Raw genomic sequence first — 25,987 nt, 5'->3', positions numbered from 1 at the left:
TGTTCTTATATTTTGTATCAGTCAGGGTCCTGCCAGAAACATAAGACACACCCAAATTAGAAAAAGAAAATTGGGGATTACTTACAAAGGAACTAATTACAGTTGACCCCATATAGTCAAAAATCCACATATAACTTTTGAGTCCCCCCAAATTTAACTGCTAATAGCCTAGCATTGATTGGAAGCCTTACTGATAACATAAACAGTCAATTAACACATATTTTATATGGTATATATATTATATACTGTATTACTTCAATAAAGTAAGCTAGAAAAAAGAAAATCTTATTAAGGGAATCATAAGAAAGAGAAAATACATTTACAAAACTGTACTGTATTTACTGGAAAAAATTCTCATATAAATGGACCAGCACAGTTCAAACCCATGTTGTTTAAGGGTCAGCTATACAAAAGTGTGGCTGAATGTAAGAGACCCACAAGACAAGAATCCAGAGCTAGCAGTGGAAGGGCTGTTACTAGAAAAGATTAAGGAAATAGTCCCAGAAGTCAGGAGGAGAGGGAGTGATATAGAAAAAGATGCTTTGTGAGGAGCATTAAGCCCTGTGACTTTCAGGAACACGGCCAGCTTAATATGTTCTCTCACAGGGAGAGAATCAGGATTATGAATTCCTTGGGCTTCTTCCTGGTTGTTGTTGTTGTTGTTGTTGTTGTTGTTGTTGTTGTTGTCCAGTCTTTTGTGTGGCTTCTCCGTTAACTAAACCTACTAGTAAGTCAGAGAAAATGGGAACCCTTTAATATCACCTCGTGAGTTTGCGAAGTCCCCAGTAACTGAGGGTAGTCTCAGATTCAGTAATCGGTAGAATGGCGCGTTGAACTCAACAAAGCTAGTATATTCATTTTGGTTTATTACAGTGAAAGGAAAGATCAAAATCTGTAAAGGGAAGAGCTGCATAAGGCAGGATCCAGGAGGAACCAGGCATAAGCTTCCTGTTGTCCTCATCCAGTGGAGTCATTTGGACAATATTTATTTCTCCCAGCAACAGTGTGTGACAATACACACAGAATGTTGTCAACCGTGGAAGCTCACCCAAGCTTGGTGTCCAGAGTTTTATTGAGGGTTGGTCACTTCGACAAAGTATGACTGACCTTAGTCTCCAGCCCCTGCTGAGGGTGAGCTGACACCATGTGGCCCAAGGTGCAAACCATAAATCACATGGTTACCAGAGACTACCAGAATGGCCCAACACCCCCAGGTAAACAAAGTCACCCTTTTTTAGACAAGGGCTTAGAGTTTATCTCCCAAGATCTGGAGGCAAAGGGATAACCGTGTGTGTGTGTGTGTGTGTGTGTGTGCGCGTGCAAAGTATATTATTTACTACATAGACCCATGTAGCTTAGTGGGACTGGCTATATAATTTGTGGGACCCAGTGCCAGATGAGAACGAGGGAGGTGCACCTGTTCAAAAACTATTACACATTTCAAATTGGTGACTGAGGAGCATTAAACCAAACATGGGGCACTTCTGGACATGAGAATGTGGACAACTGTGTAGGCCATATGCTAATGAAGTTAGCCTTGCAGGTCAGCTCAGTTTATTTGCTAATTGGGCAAACTTGCCCTCATTCATATGGCACCAGGTGCTGAGGGGATTCCAGAGATTGAAAAAACCAACCCCTGCTCCTGAGGCATTTACAGCCTATTAGGGTAGATAGCTACATCCACAAATAACTGTAATACAAGCTAATAGTCTATGTACCTTCAGGAAGAAATAGGAAAAGGCTATTGAATTTAGAAAGATTTAACAATCTTCCAGCTGGGGTTATTAACATGGTTAATAATGGATCTTGCAAGGATCCAAGAGATAATGTTTATGAAAGCAGGTGGAAATATATATATTTTCACTTGGCAGTATATATATCCATTTGGTAAACAGCCACCTGAGTCTATAGAATCCTTTTGGCTGCCATCTGTCCTATTATTAGAAAAAAAGTAAGATACTAAAAGGAATGTGCTGTTTTGCTTCCAGAGGGCAAATCAGCTAATCAAATGGGAAACATACCCGTTCCAGGAACAAGAGGAATATGGCATGAGACTGTGTCTATCTGATGGCTCTTACCTATAAATTCAGTCCCAGGATTAAACAAACATAAGCAAGAAAACGAACAAACAAAATGAGGGGTGTTTTCTGCTACAATGACTGTGTGTGTATGTATTTGACTGAATGTATTACTTCAAAGAGTTGTTTGGGCCTTTCTGCCACCTTTGTAATTGCGTACAACCAGAACCTACGGGATAACACAGAATGACAGGTTGAAAACAAACAAAAGATTTCAACAGGTAAAATCCATTGGCGCATTTCTGTTCATGTAGGGAAAATGAAAAGCTCCAGTGTATGTGAACATTGGTTGTAATGGAGCCGGTCTCATTTCAGATGGCATGTCCTCAAGAAAATTTGATTCCCCAGGAATCTCTTAAGAGTAACTCAGTCATATATACCTTTCCTGACAAATTCTTGGAAGATAATAGTCAAATATAAAGATGTTGGAGGAGGCCTTTGAGATAACATATCCCCATCCCCACCCCCTACCAGAGACATGACCTTAGGCGATGGGGGGCCCCAAACTCCCCAGGACCCCCCATCCTTGAAATAATGTAGGAGAATAGACCCCCACAACACCCACAGCTGGGGCCATTTCCTAGGATGCAGCCCTGAGACAGACTCTGGAGTGACTGAACCCTGTCAGGCCTCTACATAAACATTTAAGATTCTTGCAGTGGGTGCAGGGCTCTTCTTATCTTGTGGCACCCAGGATGAGCCTTGGAAGTAAGTTCCCTTGCTTCTTAAACCTGTCACCTGCCCATCTGGAATGGTCTGCCTCTGTCTTCTGTATCTTTGCCTTTCGTGTCAGGGGCAGATTCAGATTTCACCCAGGGAAGTCACGAGGCTGAAAGCCAATAAAGGAAAACCCACAGCTAGAGAGAACAGATATATGTCCCAAGACATCGCCAAGTTGAATGGTTGTTGATAAATAGTGACTGGAGATTAATAATTAAACTTTTAATAGCAAATAGATGGGTCCCACAAGAAGGCTGAATTACTCCTTAGGAGGCAATTCTACATGCCACTGAACGTGGGAAAGAAAACCCCACAACTAATCCAATCTGTCAACCTCTGGGTTGTCCTTTCATTTAATCCATATTACTTTTATAACGCTTGCTTTTCTCCACCTACAGGTTAATGAAGTTACTGTTGTCTCCAGGATTAAGAAAACATGCTTCCTCTAATAAATCAAAGATCATCAGGTAAAACAACATTTAGGATTTCCTTAAAGTATGAAAAAAAAAAAAGGCACTTACCTGGAGAGTGGGGCATTTTGACAAAGACAATTTGGAATTCTTGAATTTAGATGTTGTTGCGTCGTACTTGAGAAGATAAGGAAACAAATCACAAGAGACTCTTAACAAAGAGAACCAACTGAGGATTGATGGAGGGAGGTGGTGGGAGATGGGCTACATGGATGGTGGGTGCTAAGGAGGGCACTTGTGATGAGCACTGGGTGTTGTATATAAGTCATGAATCATCGAATTCTACTCCTGAAACCAATATTGCATTGTACATTAACTAACTCAAATTTAAATTTAAAATTTTAATATCAAATTTTAAACAGTTAACCCCTTATAGTGGCCTGGCAAGGGACCCGTGATAGCAGTACAATATTAACCTGTTTACAACAATTTTATTTAGAAAGGGAAAAAAAAAAAAAAAAAAAAGGACATCAAAAGCTCCATAATCTCAGTTTTTTTTTTGAGAGGCAACAACTATAATGGAGCCATTTGATATTTATGTTTATATTTTATTTTGTGACTGGACCGGAATGCAGTACGTGAGATACTTTGTATTAATAGATTTTGCAAGGATTTATGTTAGTAGGATTGTGTGTTTGTTGTTTTGCTTGTGCTTTTTTTTTTCTTTTCTTGCTTTTATGGATGTTAGCATGCTTATGGGGCTCTGTGGGTACATGTGTGCTTTTAAAATACTCTTTTCAGGGTGCCTGGGTGGCTCAGTTAGTTAAGTATCTGACTTCGGCTTGGGTCATGATCTCTCAGTTCATTGAGTTCAAGCCCCACGTTGGGCTCTATGCAGACAGTTCAGAGCCTGGAGCCTGCTTTGGATTCTGTGTCTCCCTCTTTCTCTGCCCTCCCCCACTTGTGCTCAGTCTCTGTCTCTGTCTCTGTCTCTCTCTCAAAAATAAATAAACATTAAATTTTTTTTTAATTATTGAAAAATAAAAAAATAAAAAGATCTTTTAAAGAGATTTGGAAAGTGATAGAAAATGGCAGGGAGAAAAGGTGAAAATAGTTTTGGTCTTTACCAGGAATAACAGCTACAATTAAAAAAAAAAGTGACATTTGAATTTTACCTACCTGAAGAAGATATTTTAATCCTTAAACAACATTTACCCCACACACTCATACATATTAAAAATAAAGATTAAAAAATAGATCTCCATCTAAAAAAAACAGGCCTCTAATTTAACCAATGCAAAGCATTTTAATGTTTCATTATGTGTATCCAAATTAGTGGTAGATGAATTCTGGAAAAGCTGCAAACATATTAAACTTTTATAAATTGCTAATACATTATAGTTTTATAAATTAAACCATATTTATTTTGCCAAAGCAAACTCAGTTTTTAGCATGACATATATGCATATATATATAATTTATACTTTAAACATACATATTTATAAAACAATTTTAATTTCTTTTTCAGAATTCAATTTCAGTTGAATAAACACTCAATTTTGTTTTCTCAGATACTTCTTAAAAAAGGATCTACCTGCATTTTTCTATGAATAAGTTACAAATTCCCAAATTCAGTATGATGCTTGCTGGCATGGTGTACCTAATTTTATAAAATGATACACACTTCTTAAATTGGGTACTTCCCTGATTTTAACCAAACGATGGATTTCTCTCCATTTATTAAATGTAGCTAGTGTTCCCCAAAATGGAAAGTGTGACCTCAGGGTTTAGAGGTTAAAACGAACATGGCATAATTTGGCTTATTTGATTTCTTTTCTCCTCCTTGAAGTTCTTACTATGCAATGCTGTGCCTCCTCCTTACAGTGGTAGATCAGTTGCATTAATGGTTGAACTGCAGTGTCCTTAATTCTGATCTGGGGCTGGCCACGGGAGTTGCTTTGGCCAAAGAAATTATTGGAGTCATGACAAGGCAAGCAGGGACTTGAAATGATGCTTGCATATCTCCACTTGTGTTCTTGCACATCCTGCATTGACATGAGAATTTTTCCAAGTGAGAGGAGGAGAGACATATGGAACATAGCCAACTTGCCCCAGCTGTGGCCATCCTAGATCAGCCAACAGTCAGCTCAGCCCAAAACTATGAAAGCCCAGTCAGGATCAGCAGAGGCACCTAGCCAACCACACCAGACTAGTGAGCAATAAACACTTATTATTGCATCCCACTGAGGTTTTGTGATTGTTTATGATGGAGCATTATTATGGCAATAGACCCATCCGTTGCTGATACGCTCACCCAAGGCACTGTTTCAAGAAACTGATTGTATTTGCAACCTAGGCAGCTTGCTCAATACCTGCTATCTTTGAGTGATCTGAGACTTTGGAGAAGATAGCTTTACCTCTCAGAGCCCTGATTTCTTCATCTATGAAATAAAATGACCAAACAACATCAGCTTCATGGTCACTTCTGCGTCTCTGTTCTTTGATTGATAATCTGATTTTCAAGGTGATGGATTCTTTTAAATGTACCTTTAGAAGCCTTTTGCAAAACTAAGTTTATAGTTCTATGTGGCTGAAACAGTCCTGAGCTACTGGGGGGTGATTTTGTTTCTTTCCACTAACACTTACCTACAGAGAACTCTTCCTGCCACCCAATACCCAGTATCTCCCCCCCGCCTCATAGCAGAGGCAGCATTAGTGGTGGTTAACCTTGCTACCCCCAAAGCCAAAAAAGCCTTCTTCACAGCCCAGCCCTACAATTTAGGGTTGTGCAAATGTGGGGAGTCATGTTGGGTCTCACTGTCTTCATTAGGTAATGCTAGTACTTACCTCGGTGGTTTGCTTTAAAAAAGTGAATGAGCTCATCCGTTTAATTTAATGCAAATATTAAGAATCCAGAATGGTGCCTGGCACACCTAATATTATTACACTTTGGCTATTGGAATAATGATCCTTCCATTTCTTGTGCCTCAAAGATTTTGGTTAAAAACTAAAATAGTGTCTGAGTAGAAGCAAGTGGGTATTTTTCATAGGACAGCATTTAGAAGAGCATGACCATGCTCAGTGGCCTGTTTCATCAGGAATGGTGCTGTGAGGCACACACAAATGTGCATACTAGCATTACCCGTGTTGGGAGCAACCATGACAGAACCAGTGTCCGAAAGAACCAAATCGGGTCCGAAAGAACCAAATCAAGTGTCAAATCTTGCCCGCGTCAAGGAGGCAGTCTGATGTAAACCGAAAGAACAGGGGAAACCAGAAGTCGGGAAAAATCTAGATTTCATTTCTATTGTTCCTAGTTACATATTTATTTCTAGTTTGTTATGTGTTTCTGGTTACATCTCTTACCGATTTGCCATGGACTCTGATGTGACTTTGGATAAGGCATTTCACCTCTTTGAGCCTCGATGGCGTCTTCTGTAGAAATAGAAATTGCTGAGCTTTGGGAAAACATCCCGTGGAGATACAGATCATATACTCCAAACTGCTAGCCCTGTGCCTCTCAGACTCGTGTCCTGGGAATCATTAGGGTGCAGGTAAAGATACAGCCTCCGTCAGGGAGTCCTCATGGCGTGTCTGCAGATTAGAGGTGGAGAATCTGCGTGTTCACCGAGGTTCCTGGGACGCATTTTGTTGCTTCCTTTCTCTGCTAATTGGGAATCTGAACGACATCTGCCATTCTTTGTATGCCAGGGCCTCACGTGTATCCAGAGGGGCTGATGTGTGAGGAGGTACTTTGTGTGTAGTCAAACTCCAGAAACTTTCATTCTCCTTCTTGTTAAGGAAACAATGCTTCCAAACTCCCTGATCCTACTGCACTTTGGTCCTGTTGAATCTTGATTCTCTACATCTCAGCAAGAGGACTTTGAGATGTTTCTAAGGGAGGAGTTATCAACTGAGGGATGTGTGCTCATGTTGCTGGGGGGCGGGGAGGTTTGAGGGGGGCTCAAATGAAAACGAGACAAAAGGCGGCAGGCACCCCGAAAGAGCCTTTTTTGCCCCTGGGGCTGTGCTTGGCCTCCTCCACAGACACCATCTCTTTGGACGCTCACAGCCCACGTGTTCTCTAAGAACAGCCTCGTGTTGGTGTTTGCCTCCAATCCGCTTCCCGAGACCTCGGTGCATTGTAGTTCCCGCTGGGAAATGGGGAAAGCGGACCAAACAACAAACTACTGCTTTCGGGCCTGCGACCCTTCATCTAAGATTGCCAGCAGCCAGTGTTCACCCCGGTGAAAAGCAGGCCTTTTCGACTGAGGGATGAAACAATGAAAATAACTCCATAAAAATGGCAGCTCAGGCCCTTCGTGGCTTAATTGCCATTGACAAGGCAGATCTGGAATTGGAGGGACTTGGGTGAGGATGCTTCCTTTGCTTCTCTCTCTCTCCCTCTCTCTCTCTCTCTCTCTCTGATGCTTTCTTTGCTCCTCTCTCCCTCTCCCTCTCTCTCTCTCTCCCTCACTCTCCCTCTCTCTGATGCTTCCTTTGCTCCTCTCTCTCTGTCTCTCTCTCTTTCTGGCCTTTCCCCATCAGCGTTCTTGTTCTCTTGGAGTCTGATCTTCATCTTCAACTTGACTCCTCTCATGGCATCACGCTCTCTGCTTTGGGCTCTCCTCTTCCCTTTCCTTTTTAGCATCTGGCCTGAGAGTCCCTGGGCCTGCCTCACGCTCCGCTCGGTCTCCCGGACCCCCTCCCTTCCACTCCACATCCCCCCTCGCTCTCGGAGCTCCCCACCGATTTTACGAGTCCCCTGGAAGGTCTGCAGTTTATTGAAAGGTGAGGGAGGGCAAGTCTACCCTTGGGTTGGGGAGGGGGTGGCGGTTTCCTCCGTGGGGTTCCCCAGGCATGGCAGAAGGGGCAGACAGCTTTCTGGCTCCCTTCTGTCGAATCCCAATCAGAAAGCCCTATGCTGCTGTGGGTGTCTAAAAGCCACCTTTGGGCAAAAAGGATAATAAAAACGTTCAGTCAGACGTTCAAGGCAGCGTTCCAAACAGCTAGCTGCCAATTCTCCAGTTAAGAGAGGCCTGGCTCCCGGCCGCTCAGATTAACCCCTTTCCCTCCAGCTCTCCATGGAGATATTGCTGCTATGATGCTTAGGACAGAGAAGAAGAGACACAGAGAGACAGAGGGGGAGACACACGCACAGAGAGAGAGACAGAGACAGAGAGAGAGGATATTGCAATGAAAGAGAACTTCGGGAAGAATCCAGATTTCAGTGTTGCAAAGTTTTATTCCATTTGGACAGCCTGCGCTTCAATAAATAAGATGTTGTGAAGAGAGGGTGGTCAATGTGTTTGAAAGAAAAACACTGAAGGGTGCGACTCAGCTTTCCCTGGCTTTTTAACAGCCATGAACGGCTTGATATTTTTGGCTTGGATATATATGTGAATGTGTGTGTGTGAGAGAGTATTTTTTTCTTTTTAAAAATATGAGGTATTAGGCTCTCTCCCAAAGCACATTCAAGGGAGGCTGCCTGTAAGCCACACTCCTCTATTAGGGCAATGTGTCTTGCAAAAAAGGAAAGTAAAAAAAAAAAAAAAAAAAAAAAAAAAGAGGAAGGAAGGAGACTCCCTCCCTTATGACACACTCACCTACATCCTGATGGCATTAGCTCCTTATTGTTCCCTGTCTAGCTCACTTTCTAGGTCTCTCTATATAGGGTGCTTATGTTCAGAATGCTCACGTCTCGGCCAGTAGCTTCATTCCATTGCAAAAACCTCAAACATGGTACAGTTAATGGACCCAGGTCAAAAGAGAAGGAACACGAGGCTGGAAGACAGACTCAGAACCCACATAATGCTCAATTTGCTTTGTCATCTGCCTAATGGCCCGAGTTTGAATCTTCGCTGTGCCTGACACTGGCTCAACTCTTCGTTTTACATTTCCTCACTGGTTAAATGAGAATTCCAATAGAATCTGTTCAATAGAGTCGTGGCAAAGACTAAATGAAATAATAACTTGCTAAACTCTTCAAAAGTACTCGATGCAAATTCGTGCTGAAAAATATCTGCTCTTGTTGGTAAATATTACTTGTTACTAATCATTATTATCATCACAATTACTACCGTCAGTGTTTCTGAGGCTCTTCAGGGGCTGGTTGCTAGAGAACGGAGTAACGATTTCACACCAAGACCATATCGCATTGTTGTTTTCCATCTTAGAAAGGCCACATCTAAGCCCAATCACCCAGAATCCCTATAGTATTTTGCCAGATTCCCTAGATGTCAGTGTTCAGAGAAGGAACTGGGCAGCCTTTAACACATTTTCTGCTTTCAGTGAATTAATATTCAGTCTGGTTATGGAGGAAGCCCTCAACTGAGATTTTGACGCAATTTTAATGAAATCTGTGCTTAAGATAAACTTAGCTATAATTAGTACCCGTCTTGGCTGCAGTAGCTAAATTTTGGCTGTCGAAGGAACTGTATATTTGCACAAATAGGAGTCTTGATGAGCCCCCCACAGAAGAACACAAGAAAGTTAATAATTTGAGTTGAAGATATGGTAGTAATAAGAGGGATCTGTCTTTATTAAATTCAGTTATTCTAACATAATAATGGAAAGTCAGCAGAATGACCTAGGCAGCAATATCTTAACCAGGTTTGTCTAAAGAATACAAATATTAAAGATTTGCCTCCTATCTCATCCTTCGGTAATATGAATTTTAATGGAAATCTAATATATGATAATTCTTCTCTTATCCTTCACTGGCCCAGGACCCTCAGGCCATAATTGAACTAACCAAGACCAGCATTTTGTTTCTCTGCTTGCTTCCAAGGCAGTGTCCTTGGTTTCTCTTAACTCTACGCTGTCTTCTCAGTTCAGCTGTTTTACAAGCAAAATCGTGATTCGATACGGACGTCTCCACTCAGAAGTTGCTCTTCCCGAGTTTCCATGTGTACACGCACAGGACTTTGTAGTACCCATAGCGCCTTATCTGAGCAAATGATCGATTGTAAGAGTGGGAGTACCTAACACCAATTTGAAAATAAAAAAAGATGTTTGCTGCAGAGGCTTCCAGTTTCATATTCTTGCCAGTCTCTCTGGGAGCAGAATATTTTACTGAAAATGCAGTTGTTTCTCCTAAAGACTGCATTCTCTGGCCAGAAGCTAGGTTATTCTATATGATGAGGGCTCCACCAATGAGATGTAAGCATTTTTTCCCCCTTCAAATGCAATGAGTGTATCCTGCTTCTCTGTGTTCTCCTTGATGTCTGGAATATGGGTACGATGGCTGGGTCTCCAACACACATCTTTTTTTTTTTAACTTTTTTTTTTTTTTTAACATTTTTTATTTATTTTTGGGACAGAGAGAGACAGAGCATGAACGGGGGAGGGGCAGAGAGAGAGGGAGACACAGAATCGGAAACAGGCTCCAGGCTCCGAGCCATCAGCCCAGAGCCCGACGCGGGGCTCGAACTCACGGACCGCAAGATCGTGATCTGGCTGAAGTCGGCCGCTTAACCGACTGCGCCACCCAGGCGCCCCAACTTATTTTTTTTTTTTTTAACATTTATTTATTTTTGAGACAGAGAGAAACAGAGCATGAACAGGGGAGGAGCAGAGAGAGAGGGAGACACAGAATCTGAAACAGGCTCCAGGCTCTGAGCTGTCAGCACAGAGCCCAACACGGGGCTCGAACTCACGGACCGTGAGATCATGACCTGAGCCGAAGTCAGACGCTTAACCGACCAAGCCACCCAGGCGCCCCTCAGCACACATCTTAAGAGTTCAGTGCATTCTGAGCACGTGTGTTCCTGTGATCTATGACTGTATAATAAACTTGTTCAAACTTAGTAATGTGAAATGACAGCTATTTTATAATGCTTGAGGATTTTGGGGCTCAGGAATTTAGACAGAGCACAATGGGGATGGCTTGTTTCAGCTCTGTGAGACCTCATGGTGTCTGGGAGCTCAGCTGTGAAGGCTCAAATGACCGAGCACTGGGGTGATCTGCAGGCTTCTTTAATCGAGTGTCCAGTGCACCGGGGTGATTTCAAGGTGAGGCTCATCTGGGACAGTCAACCAGAACGCGCACTCACAGCCATTCTGAGTGCTCAAGCTTCTCACAGTGTGGGAGTTGGATTCCGAGAGCAGATGTTCCAAAACAAAATCAAACAAACAAACAAACACACAGGCAAAGGTGCATGGTCTTTGCTGACCTAACTTTAGAAGTTACGCAGCATCCCGTCTGCTCCATTTTCCTGCTTACAAGTTGCCTCTGATTAAAGGAGGGAGGTGACTTTTCCCTACTTCTTTATCAGAGATTAATTAGCAAGGTCATATTGCGTAAGCATGTGTGGTAATTGGATCACCACATTGTGACTGTCGTTGGAAATTTCAATCTGCCACCAGGATTGAACAAAATGATAGGAATGTGGCTCTCCAATAGCTTTATGGTCACCACAACTGCTAATTCCCATTTATTTCTTGTTTTTTGTTTTTGTTTTTGTTTTGGTGTGTGTGAGAGAGAGAGAGATATTTACCTTGCTTCAAATATTGCTATTTTGATTTTACGTATCATGTAGTCAAATCAAATATTAACTGATCCAGCGATCTGTGACCTCAGATTTTACCACATCAGTAGCTCATCCAGGTACAAGATTGGTTTAAACATCTACTGCTGCTACGTCAGCAGGAAAAACTCAACATCAAATCCATTGCAGTCATTAGACTGATAGCATTCTCTTTTGCTTCATTTATTCAACTTCTTTTTTATTTCTGCTATTTATCTTAGTGGAGAGCAGTTACCTCTGTGCTGAAATGGCCTGGTGGTATTTCCCATCCAGTGGTGTTGCTGATGGTGTACCAGCACGTTCTGATCCCATTTTTGGAGCTGGAACAATCTAAACTTGTATAGAAAAAGCCTTCATGGGTTTTTGTTGGCATAGGAGAAGTCTAATTACACACATTCGAATACACAAGAGAGAAATGGAAGGTTTTTCCCCATTGACTTGGAAAAGTTGGTGGTTTTGACCTGCAGTACTTGAATGAGAGATCCAGGCTAATTATGGGATTGCATGTTTAAAACAGTTATTTCTTTACAGGATACTCACAGCACATTTGTATGTTTAATTTTCTTTTGGATCTGTGATTTTCGATGACTTTCTACACAGAACTCTTTCAATTCAAGAAGGCACATTAGATTTATTTACCAGGAATAGCCTCATTAATTTTTTGCCTATGTTCTGGACCCATATTTTATTGCTTACTTTGTTTTATCTGTTTTATTCCCTGCTCATAAAGATATTCCAGGTCTATATTTGAATCACTTCTACTGCTTTATCTTCCTTATGGATTCCATGAGGTCTGGCATCTGCTTTGTTTCATTAACTGACGTTTTTCTAGTATTTTGCATAGTAAGGGTGGATAAAAGACACTTGCTACAAAAGAATGAGCAACTAGGTCTTGTTATTATTTTTATATCTCTTCTTCTCTAAACGTACTGTTGTGGTAGATATCTAGTCCACTCTTGCTAAAGCACGATTACGTAAATTATCTCATTGTTTCCACAAAGGGGCAAATATCATTGACATACTCTACCTATGGAGATCCAGGCTGATTCTGGTATCTTTGTCATTGATTATGAGAGCTAAGTAGGAAACTCCTTCTAACTGTAATCATGTGCCTGGTGCAGCTCTAGGACAAAAAGTAACCAGTTCACAGGAGTGGCAGAGGTAGGGCAAGGCATCATAATTGGAGCTTTGGAACATCAAAAGCTGTAGGCTTATAGGGTATCAGCAAAAGTGAGGCACATATCTCTGTTTGGCAAGGACTAGCCCTAAGTATGTGATGGTTCAAAGACACCAGCTGAATACAGCCGGTTTTTCCAATGAGGAAATAAATAGAAAGTATGGAAGAGAGATCACCAAGAAAACTAACATGCAACTCAGTGTAACTCCTGTGCAATTTGGGTTCTCTTCATTACTGCTGTATCAGACGCTTCTCATACACCCCTGAGCAGCTTAAAATGAATATTCGTGGAAACCTCAAGAGGTCAAAAGCAGGAGGTGATTGCAAGTGCTGTAAGATTGCCTTTGTTCATGGCGACAGTTTTCAAATCAAAAATTCTCTTTAGAAGCCATCCCCATATCCAAATCCAAGACTGGATACCCCAGGAATTTAAATGGTTTAAAAATATAATTGCACATATATTTGGCAATTTATGTTAAAAAAAAAAACAAACAGCTATTATGAGCAAGGAATTCTCATTCTACTGAAAACTTACTAATTGCTCGATGTGTAATAATATGATTACATTTTTATTTACAGATCCAGGCTTATGCAGATAGATTACAGATAGCCCCAACCATAATGTCTTTGTGTTAATTAGGTAACATGTATTTTTTAATATACAACAAACATGAACCTAATTTCAAGTGAAGATATATATATATATATACAAATATTTATTAAATATATATATATATATATATATATATATATATATATATATTAAAGTTTATTCATTTATTTTGAGAGAGAGAAAGAGGAGGGAAGGGATAGAGAGAGAGAATCCCAAGCAGGCTCTACACTGCCAGTGCAGAGCCCGATGCGGGGCTTGAACTCACAAACTGCAAGATCATGACTTGAGCTGAAATAAAGAGTTGACAGCCTAACCAACTGAGCCACCCAAGCATCCCATCTATATAGACAGGTAAATGTATTTATATAGATAGATGTGGAGATATATATATATATATATATATATATATGTAGATATATAGATATATAGATATATATGTTTACACACACACACACACACACACATATATACATACACATATATACATATATATATCTAGATATCTAAATATATCTATATCTATCTATATCTAGATAGAGAGGTAGACAGACAGACAGACAGATAGTTCAGCACAAAGTGCAGTCAGTGCCCGCGTCTATGGAGAATTGTCTCCCAACACATGCCAGTAACATTCTTGTTAATCAGTAGATAGTTTATCATTCTGCAAAGTGATTCATTCAGCATGCAGATAAGCATCCAAAAGAGTGCCCTAAGAAATGCTATAGTTCTTTGAAGCTCTTGTATACATTTTAGCAAAAAAAGTTGCTCTACTTCGAAAGATAGCACTTTTCTGGGAGAAGAGGCAGGTTTTATTATTTCCATTGATTATTTAGTTAAGAATTTACTTCTCCCATTTCTTTCTCTCTATAAAATAATGGAGCAAGAGCTGCAACTCTAACACATTGGACCATAAAAAACTTGGCAGACAAAAGCGTAGGATAACGAGGAGCTGGGTTTCGGAATAAGACAAAACTGGGTTTAAATTAAAACTCAGATTCTTACTGGATGCCGGTTAAGTAAAGCTTGCTAAACCTCAAGTTCGCCATCCTTAATATAAAGGTGACATAGCCTAGTTAAAGGATTATGTGAATAGGGTATGGAAAATGTTTATCCCTGGGGCGCCTGGGTGGCTCAGTCGGTTAGGCATCCAACTTCAGCTCAGGTCATGATCTCACGGTCCGTGAGTTTGAGCCCCAAGTCGGGCCCTGTGCTGACAGCTCAGAGCCTGGAGCCTGTTTCAGATTCTGTGTCTCCCTGTCTCTCTGCCCCTCCTCCACTCATGCTCTGTCTCTCTCACTCTCAAAAATGAATAAATGTTAAAAAAAAATTTTTAAAAAAGAAAAAAAAATGAAAGTGTTTATTGGGGAGCCTGGGTGGCTCAGTGCATCAAGTGTCTGACTTCGACTCCGGTCATGATCTCACAGTTCGTGAGTTCGAGCCCCACATCAGGCTCTTTGCTGTCAGTAGAGAGCCCATTTCGGATCCTCTGTCCCCCTCTTTCTGCCCCTCCCCTATTCGCACTTTCTCGCTCTCTGTCTCTCTCTCCCTCTCAAAAATAAACATTACAAAAAAAAATGTTTATCAAAATGTGTAACATCTAGTGCTCAGCAGATGATGGAATAAAGGGAACTACACAAAAAATTTAATTTCTTCACAGAGCCGATGGGAGGTGGTCTCATGAACCTCATCAAAGGTTGCATAATGTGGACAAGGAAACAGAGTCATGAAGAGGTTAAAAGGATTGTCTGATGTTGAGTTGGAGTACAACTTTTTGCCAGTGCCTGGGTCTGCTTAGACCACACATACACCTTATTTGGTTTGTCCCTGATAAATGATTTTTATAACAAGGGCTGTTGTGTGGCTCCAAGTTCATACCCAGTAGTATCCACACCAATGTGGGGGAGCAGCTCAGAAAAACCAGTGGGGAACCTGTGAGCACGAGCCAGCACAACAGGATGCTAAATCAATCAAAGAGTTAATGGTAGTCAGTTCTAATTAACCAGATTTTAAAGACTTTTTCTTCAAAAAAAAAAAATGTTCAAAGTGTGACAGCTTCAAGTTGGCAATTAAAAGCTGTTGAGTTGTAGGTACCTCAAGGTAAGCTCTATTTTCACTTGTCTCAAAAACTAAAAAAAAAAAAAAAAAAAAAAGAATCCATTTTTTCCCCAAACAGTTCCCATTTTCTTTTCTCTGCTTTTACTCTGAGCTGCCAGTGTATATGCTTTTGAATGGAACGTGTTTGTTTTATTTCAAGTAATGCCGCAGTTGATTGAGACTGTGGGCAGCCACACTCCATCCCTAGCAAGTTTTATCCTATTCCCTACATTAATATTTTTGTAGTTATGGGTGTGTGTTTTTTTCCTTACGTGCATATCATGGTGTTAGTGACGGAAGAGGGGGAGGTGTGTGTGTGTGTGTGTGTGTGTGTGTGTGTGTGTGTGTGTGCGCGTGCGGGTGCACTGTAACTGTCCACTTTCTGCTAGTTGAGACTTTAGCTATGTAGGGCAGGAGGATTTTGGCACACTTTCTTTTAAAGAAAACACAGCGTGATCTAAGGAGTGCCTACCTCTTACAAGGCCTCGATTGTGTGAAAATGCCAAAAGAGAAACAAATACAGGTTAATTGCGTCGGATGCTTGGTGACTAGTTCACAAATCTTTTATTTGTTTGGAGAAGTCCTGCCATAGCACTAAATTTTGTGTGCGTTCAGGGAGATTCAGACGCAACTTACAGTAGGACCTAGAAGCCAGTGTAATTACCCGGGCTCCTGTCACACTAACAAACTAATAGAGGCTTTAAATAAAATCAGGGAAGACCAGAGATTTGGGAAACTTGAAGAATGAGACTAAATGTTGACTCCTGTTAAGTTTTCTTTCTCCATGTGTTCGAGAGGGCAGAGGCCCCATGGAAAATGGATTATATATTTCAAATTAAAAAAAAAAAACCCACATCTTTTAAATCTCTGGTTAGGAGAATCCTGGTGTTCTGGAATCAGTGTGCTACTCTTCTATTTTATTCCAGTTATGTGGGAGTTGCAAAGATATCTTTCCTGATAAGAGAAATCTCCTAGTGTCATGGCCCTGTCCACCTCCAGATAACCATAGGCATTTTGTGATATTGTCTGTAATCCAAGAAACCACATAAAAATCTAAGAAAAGTTAAAAGCTCTGAATAGCTATTGAAAAGGGTCTTTTGATGATGGAAAGAATTGACTTGGTGGGCATATTTCCTTTAGGAAGGACAAGGTACATTTCTCATCTGATAAAATTGGCCTCTTGTATTTGGGATATCCTTAAAAGTTTTAGGGTGCCACATACAGGACTATGTAGTGGTCTACCCATGGTTCTTGATCTGTATGTAGACTGTAAGGAAGGCCTTCATGAAATTGGGGTGCAGCACAGGTCAAGGCTGGGTAAAAGATTGACTCTGTGAATGGGTGCATTTCTTGCAGTCGATCCAAACACTAACTTTGGATTGCTCTTCAGACTTGTGCTGTCCGTGTCACTAGTAACCAAATTTAGTTGCTAATCCCAAATATGAGTAATTTGTTCTGCATAGAATATAACGAGTCTATTTAGAATGAGATGCATTAAACCACTCGTGGTAACATAACTGAGATTGGGACTATACTTCTGTCTTTCTGCAATTTCCTTTTTATTTTTTTTAAATGTTTGTTTTTGAGAGAGAGAGTGTGAGCAGAGGAGGGGTGAGGGTGGGGGGTGTGCAGGGAAGAAGACAGAGGATCCAAAGTGGACTCTGCACTGCAGCAGCGAGCCCCACATGGAGCTTGAACTCACGAACTGTGAGATCATGACCTGAGCTGAAGTTGGATGCTCCACCAACTAAGCCCCCCAGGCTCCCCTCAATTTCCAGTTTAGTAATAGAGTAATTTATCCAGTCACCTATTCATTCAATAATGTGCAAGCATTCTGTGTGTTCCACGCAATATGCTGTGTATTGGGAATAAAATTCAGGCTAGGTTAGAGTCCTTTTTCCTGAAAAAGTCGGTGGTTAATAGGAGACTCTCAGATATAAATAAATAGCACAATGCAAAAAATGATATAAATGAGTCCATGTTCAATATATGGTATAAATCCAGAGAACTATTTCACTCAACCATGGTGGAGATGGGAAATCTCACAATGGGTATGGCACTGGGTTGGATTTTGAGTTACAAGTAAGAGTTTGCCAGAGGAAGAATGGAGGGAAATATATGGAAAAGACGTACAAAGTAGGCACACTTCAGTGAAATAGGCACTCTCTTCATTGTAAAATGCTCTGAACAGAATCACACAGATTAGATTTAAATAACTACTATTATGTAGCTATAATTTGAGGCAGCTATTTCCTTTTTGGCGGCCCCTTCTTCTGGAACAGCGTATTCTTGAAGATTACATATTTCTGGGTCTTTTTTTTTTTTTTTTTGCCCTGAAGAATTGTGTGGCTATGCTTTATTTGATTTTGTGTCCCTCATACCCACCATTGTGTACATAGTTATAGTAGCTGCTAGGAAAAAATCGGTTCAATGAAGACATAAAAGAATAAATATTATGGACCTCAAAGATTCTAGGTATTAGGAGGGGCTTAGGAACAGCAAACTGATTGGAGGTATGGCTGAGAAGTTGTCTTCAAGCTTTTTGCTTAGCGAGTGTGCTAGTTACATAGATTGTGGCTTTGGGGAATTGGAAGCCATAGGGAGCTAAGGCCCTTTTCCAGCCACACTTTGGCCTTGCCCCTAGAATGAGCAAAAGACTGAGTTAATAAATAGACGTAAGTTACTTCGTATCTTTGAAATACAGCGTCTAGAACCAGCCTTTCTCAAAGTATAAGAGAACTGCAAACTACTGGAACGATTTTCATCAATGCCCTATAAATAAGTAAAAATCTAATTGTAAAATGGCGAATTGTAAATGCTGTCCTTAACCGTTCGTTGTAAAACCATCTGAAGTTCTTTGCTTAATCCCTCACTCAGTGACCGTGCATGAGACAAATCAAATGTTCTTGTCACTGAACAGGGCAGAGAGAGGCTGAGCCATCTAGCCAAATTAACCAATCTGCAATATACTTGGAGTCTCAATTTTTGCCAAAGTTGTAAGTGAAAATATCCAGGATAAAAGCCATATATAGAAAAGAAGTTTTTCATCCACATTTCATGTAATACCATAGATCACCAAAGCAAAAAGAATTTTAAAATCTAATTTGCTTTACACAAGGGATTGGGAAGCCTGGCAGGATTTTTGGTTCTTCGAGTATCTTGAGTTATTTCTCAAATATTTTGGGTTCAATAAAATCCAAAATGCATTTTGCCCTGAGCACTTTCCCCCTTAATTTTGAAACCCATGTGTAATCTAAAGGAAATGTAATCCATATGTTTCTGATTCATTTACACTTAACTCATCAAAATATTTTTCTAGGAGCTATTTGATGTTGAAGAAGCATTTCGAGACTTTTTAATAAGCTTTTTAAAACCTCCCCCTCCCCACTCCCTTAAAACAGAAGGCCATGTTTTGCCAAGGAGAAATAAGCCCCAATACCAAAATATTTGGGTTCAGTTCCAAACTCTGAACCACAGAATTTAAGATACGTTCTCAACTTATCCAGTTTGTTCTTGTATCCCATTTTCTGGGGCCAGTTCAGCATGTAAAATTCAGTAGAGTTGCCTAAGATGAAACGGTACTCCTCTGACTTTACCACAGGATCAAGAGGAAGGATTAAAACTGTGAGCTCACAAGGTTGTGATGTTAATACAAAAAAATTAAAGATGACCTCATATGGACCACGGCTTCAGTTCCAGGGAGGGATGAAGAGTTGAGGGAAGTAAACGGTTTCAGTTAGAATCACAGTCAAGATCACCTAACTGCCATATTTTGTCTTGCTTTGGAAGCTTGGCCCCGAGAAGTGAAAGTACTCAGTGACTTTTTCCAACTTTCTCCAGTATAAACTAAAATTTCCAAATGAACTTATCTTTGCCACAAATTGGCTCATCCCCCAAATCCCCCACCGCCATCCTTAGTTGCGATGCTTGATGGTCAGAGCTTCCTGTTCCATGCCCACCACAGTTCTGGCCCAAGATGCTCTCTGCCTTACTGCCTTATTGACACTTGCTGGTTTCAACACAAACTATGACCTCAAGATAATCAACGCTTTGTACCGTTCCTTAAGCAGACGTTGACTTTGCTGTATTTGTCCATACCATACTGGTTGTCTTTAATGCCACTGTGTTCATCTATGGAAGCTTTCTCTGGTCACTGGGCAGAAGTGTTGCTTCCTCTAACCATATCCTTTTATATCACAGTTTCTCAACTATGGCAATATCTTAACTACTGACATTTATGATGAGATCATTCTTTTTTGTTTGTTTGTTTTTTAATCTGGGCACCTTAGCTATTACTGTGCATTTTTCAGTTTAGCATCCCTGCCCTCCACCCACTAGATGTCAACAGCACCCCCTTGGTCATGGCATTGGAAGATGTCTCCCGATTTGCCAAGCGTCCCAGGGACAATGAACATGGTTGATGATTGTTGGTACCACTCCCATGGGCAATCATAGATTACTTTACTCATATACGTATAGATTGCTATATATCCTAAGCTTCCTAAAGGCAGAGGATCCTGCTCAACTTTGTACCCAGAATAGTGCATTCTTTGGTGATTTGTATACTTTTGATTCTGTATATTCACTAAGTATCTGTTGAATTAAAGTGCCAGGGGAAAAATAACATAACTTAATTACATTTTCTAACACTTCCAGACCCAATAGTAACTAAATGCTGCTGGAAATATCTAGGGTGTGCCCTTTCTGCTCTCTAATCCCGGTCTTTGCAGACTCATTATCTTAAACCATTTCAGGCCTTGTGATAACCACTATCTGGCCTTCTTTTTTCCCTGTCTCTTCTGCTCTAAGGGAAAGAAAAATATAAAATATATTTCCCTGTCCTCTGGGAAGTTAAAATCTAAATTTGGAAAGAGCTATGCCCATGTGTAACTGAAAGTGTAAGAGTAAGATAGATGATATCAGCAGAGTTGATGGATTTATCAAAATAAAATGCAAGTTGGCTGGTTAAATTTTAATTTCAGATTAAAAAAAACCTGTTTTTATTGATATAAGTATGCGCCATGCAATAATGTAGGACAAATTTATGCTAAAATTATTCGTTATTTATCTGAAATTCAAATTTAACTGAGTATTGGGGTGCCTAGGTGGCCTCAGTGAATTTTGATTTCAGCTCAGGTTATGATCTCACAGTTGTGAGTTAGAGCCCCACATTGGGCTCTGCACTGGGTGTAGAGCCTGCTTAAGATTCTCTCCATCGCTCTCTGCCCCTCCCCCAGCACATGCACACATGCTTTCATGCTTTCTCTCTCTCTCAAAATAAATAAATAGATATTTTTCTTTTAAATTAGCTACCTTGTTTTTTTTTTGGGGGGGGGGGAGAGAGAGAACGGGGGAGGGGCAGAAGTGGGGGGGACAGAGAGAGAGAGAGAGAGAGAGAGAGAGAGAGAGAATCCCAAGTAGGCTCCACGCTTAGGATGGAGCCCAGTGCAGGGCTTGATCTCATGACACTGAGATCGTGACCTGAGCCTAAATCAAGAGTCAGACACTTAACCGACTGAACTACCCAGGCACCCCAACTGAGTATTGAGCCCTAACTATCAGTGTAGAAATTCCAAGAAGGACAGAAATAAGGACCTTATAATAGAGGGACAGGAAAAGCTATGGTTTGCTTGTAGAAATTGGAGATAGGTCAGATTTTAGAGAAGGGTGTCTATTAGGAAATAACATAAATATGATGGTGAAAGAAGGGAATAAAGCCATATGGATAAACTTATATTCGAAGGAGAAAAACTTCGGTGTCCACTGAAAAGGGCCTTTTCTCACCTCTTTATTCGCCCATTGTTTCTCTTGTGCTCTTTTCTCCATATGAACTGCTTTCCCACAGCCCCTAGACACCTTGGCCACATCTGCATGTAATATATTAGCAGCTGTTCATTACCTGTCTGTTTTCCTCCTTTGATGATTAGCTCTCTGTCATTGCTATGACTACCTTCTACCTTGTCCACTATTAAATTTCCTGACCTTAGAAACTGAAAGGAATAATCTGTTTACCCGCTTCAAAGTTCGTTTCCAGTGTATAATCCATCGGTAAAGCCTGAACTTCTAAGCCTGATCCTGAAGATGCTGATCAGTCAATTTCCTCTGGTTTAACCAACTTATTCTCCGAATGACCTCCAACATACCTTTTCTTCAATAATCAAGCATGTCTTCGTACTCTCTGCCCACTCTCCTATTTCCTTGCTCCACATTTTCTCCACATTAGAAATTGCTTTCTTTCCCTCTCCATTAGGCCCTGATCCATACTTCCTTCAGAAATCAGTTCCAGCTTCACAAACCAAGAACTCTGGTGATGATCAAGGCTGCACCAGTGCTCTGAATTCTCATAGCCACTCTATTCAGTTTGAAGTAATACACCAACCATTTGCTTATATTCTGTCTTAACATTTCTTCCTTGCTTCATGGGCATAATTTTTATCTTTCTAACTAAACTATAATATTCTCAACCGCAAAGAGAACTCACAAAAATATTTTTATATCTCCCATGGTGCCTTCCATGCTTCTGGGCATACAGCAAATGATCATGAAGTACTTTTTTGGGTTTAATTGAATTAACATTCAGAGAAAACAATTTTACAAAATAGTATATAATTCGTATCAAATGTTTGAAAGTTTCTTACGGAAATTTGGAGGAAAACCTGTTTCAAAGATTAACCCTTCTTACTTAGAGAGTTCCTGAAAGTCAAAGCATGAAAAATTTCTGAATATTTTTATAGGATATGGTATTTAAAGGTCATGGTTTGATTACCTTTAGCCTAAGCAACTAAAATGATAATCACAATTAATTACTGTCCTGAGTACCAACTAAAATTTTGGACATTGTGTTCAAGCAGTTTAAAATGTATAGTCTCATTTAATCTATACGTATGATACATATTATAAATCTCCCTTTTTATTCTAAATACGAGAAGTTAGGATAAAGACGGTTGAATAAGTTAGACAAAGGCACACAGGAGAGAAGTGACTGCACGGAGATTAAAACTTAGGCTGGTCTGATTCCAAAACCTGCACTCTTTACCGCTATGCCCGTTTCTCTTTCCTAGCACAGAGGAACAGGGGAAGGCAGACAGCACCTCCAACTCCCATGTATAATTTTCTGGAAGGCCAGTGGGGGAATCATGAAGACATGCCTAGCTCCAGAGTTTTCCCATAAGAACTTCTCATCAGTACCTTTCTATAAATCCAGCCTTGACATCTTTCATCTCCTACTGTTTTTCAAAAACGTTTTGATGTGAGACAAATTGATTCCCTTTATTTTCTCCTTGTCCTCACTGCTTGTGTTGTTTTTCCAGCTTTATTTTCTCTTGCCTACACTATCACAATACCTTACTAACTGTTCTGGTCACCCTCAATCTCTCCCTATTCAGTACATCAGTATATTCTATTCAAGAATTATCACAGAGGTGCCTGGGTGGCTCAGTCGGTTAAGCATCCGACTCTTGATTTTGGCTCAGGTCATGATCTCATGGTTCCTGGGATTGAGTCCCATGTCAGGCTCTGTGCTGACAATGTGTAACATGCTTGAGATTCTTTCTCTCTCTCCCTCTCTCTCTCTCTGCCTCTCCCCCATTCATTCTCTAAATAAATAAATAAATAAACTGAAAAAAAAAAAGAATGATCACATAAACAATAATTTTCAGCATGGCATTCTATTGTTAAACAGACAAAAAACAAACTTAATGACATCCAATGAGAACTGGCCCAAAACCGAGATCTAATATCAGATTTCTCTGGGGTTTTGCGTATGCCATCTGTTGTTGGGGTGTGTTTTGGGGGCACATGGCTCTTGTTTGATTATGTTCTTATTTAGTTTCCCAGGGAATTAAGCACATTGCCTGCACGTAGTAGATACTCAATAATCGTGTGCCAAGTAGACAAGAACCAGGTTGAAAATCTAGGATTTTGAGATTGGTGACTAACCTGCAGCTCTTCAGATTACTGAAGATAAAAATCCATGGTCCAATTAGGAAAGAAATTATTCATCAAGATCATTCTTAATTTTCTGATTGTTTTGAAAGGAATCTATTTGAGAATCTGGATGATTCTTAGAGCGTTAAGACAATTTGATGATTCTTCAGAAAACCTGGTAAAAATGACAAATCAGTCCTTAACTATCACATAACTGTCTTCATCTGCCCTCACTGTCTACTTATGATCTCCCCTCAATTATAATAACCATCTCTGAATGATGGGGAAAAAATAACCCTGAAAAAGAAAATCACTGAACTTTTGGAAATACCCAGTTTTTAATGAAATTTGAAGGAGAAAATGTCGATTAAGGGCTTGGTGATTTCACAAAAGAAAGATAATTGTACTGACATGTTTACTCGTGCAGGAAATAAGGATATTCGATGGTAGAATACAATGCTCCCGTGATTGTAAGCATCGGCATTTGGTATTCCATTTAGCCCTAAAATAAAATTCAAATTTCACAACACTTCATTTGAGCAGAATATTAATCCCCTGAGACTAGAAAGGAGAGCCAGTGTGAGCAAAGCTTTACAGGGTGGATCAAGTTAAAAACACACATACACCCATATATGTACATACACCTATGCTTGCACATGTGGATGGAAACAGCTTTGAATGGTTACAGAAGTCCCCAGCTCTGTGCCTGAAAGTTTATCTGTATTTTGGCCACTGATCCACCTGCTCAGAATGGAGCAGGGCACATCGTGATGAATAATTATTTAATCAAATACTTGCTCCATGCCTCCGACACCACTCCTTTAAGAATTGAGCTGGAAAAAAGACCAGCAAATATGTAAATTGGAACTGATTAGGGGATTAAGTTTCACTAAAAAAAAAAAAAAAAAAAAAAAATTAAAAATTGGAATAAAAACAGCCTGCAAATCCCTCTAAGCCAAGCCCTGTCTCTGAATTACAACACCAGCGCCTGTCGGCTGTGATAATTTCACTTCATTAAGTTCCAGATATAAATAGAGAGCCTTTTTTTCCATTCACCACTTTAAATAAGCATGGGACTGAAAACACAGGGGTTATTGATCCACTCAGCTGTTTGTTATTGGGGCTTTGGTCTTGCTTCATTGTTGCATTAGAAACTTTCAAACACCTATATCATGGAGCCAGGGACAATTCACCTCTGTAGAAACCATTTTAAAGCTATTGTTTCCACTGCCAAAAAATATTAAAAGAATAAAATTAATCAAGCATGCTACATACTGAAATGCAAAACAGACGTATATGTACATTATATGTAAAGAATGCAGAGAAATTAATAAGCAAAACTTCATTAAATACCAGTGCTTTGGGCACTAATACCAGATTGCTTTATACAGTAAGGTAATATAAAACACGATATTTTTACTGGATGTTTAAAGGTTCATATTTTTCCCAAGTCAGAGGCTTCCATATATAGATTTTTCAGATAATGTATAATCCAGTTCCTTCAAATTAACTATATTTTTTGTCACTCAAAACTTTTGAAAAATAAGACATATTACATAAAATTCTACTAATTCTAATCTTAGAAATAAAGTCCATGACAAAAAGAAAACTGTTGAATTAAGAGAACAATAAAAAGCTTACTTTTTATAGTTTAAGGCCAGGATCAGCAAATTTTTTCTGTAAAACAGGCAGAATCTGAGATATTACGTTAATACTTCTATAACCATTTAAAGTGTAACCCTTTAAAAATGTAAAAGCTATTCTTAGCTTGTAGGCCCTCCAAAAACAGGTGTTGCACTGGATCCCTCCAGAGGGCCACAGTTTGCCCACCCTTGGCTTAAGATCTACAGAATAGTGATGCTTTACCATTTCATATACTGTTTATCATTTTTATCTTGGTTCATATCTGGCCACTGACAAATACAGACATTTAATGGATTTTAGTTTTTATAATTAAAAAACTTTTTTTAATGTTTATTTTTGAGAGACAGAGAGAGAGAGAGAGAGAGAGAGAGAGAGAGAGAGAGACAGAGTGTGAATGGGGGAGGGAAAAAAAGAGAGGGAGACCCAGAATCCGAAGCAGGCTCCAGGTTGTCAGCACAGAGCCTGACGTGGGGCTCGAACCCATGAGCTATGGGATCATGACCTGAGCCGAAGTCAGATGCTTAACCGACTGAGCCACCCAGGTGCCCTAATGAGTTTTACTTTTAAGCTTTTATCTCCAAAAACTCACGTTCAAAAATATTTTAAGTCTGGGGGGAAATGACTTTACAAGGTCTTTACTCAATTTCAATGAGCATTTGCCCATATAATAAAACACCTTGGCACCTCTTGGTACCAACCAACATGATGGGCTGGGGGCACTGGCACCAACCTAAGAGTGAATAGCTGAACAGGCTGTGGGTCAGCACCGAAGAGGAGAGTCTGAGCTGTGGGCGGGG

The 25,987-nt window shown here is 40.1% G+C and overlaps 1 long non-coding RNA gene across 1 annotated transcript in view; it reads left to right on the top strand.

Annotated features, from left to right (window-relative positions):
• Positions 1-25,987, top strand: part of LOC121015355 (uncharacterized) — a 426,891-nt gene that overhangs the window by 170,164 nt on the left and 230,740 nt on the right. The window contains exon 2 of the long non-coding RNA XR_005783786.1: positions 3,197-3,265. This is a non-coding gene — a long non-coding RNA (uncharacterized LOC121015355). The remainder of the gene's footprint in view (positions 1-3,196; positions 3,266-25,987) is intronic.

Source organism: Herpailurus yagouaroundi, unplaced genomic scaffold (assembly GCF_014898765.1).
Source record: "Herpailurus yagouaroundi ecotype Mexico unplaced genomic scaffold, PumYag 206, whole genome shotgun sequence".
NCBI lineage: Eukaryota > Metazoa > Chordata > Mammalia > Carnivora > Felidae > Herpailurus > Herpailurus yagouaroundi.
The sequence above is the reverse complement of the archived record's forward strand: the minus strand, read 5'-3'. Positions and strand labels throughout refer to the sequence as shown.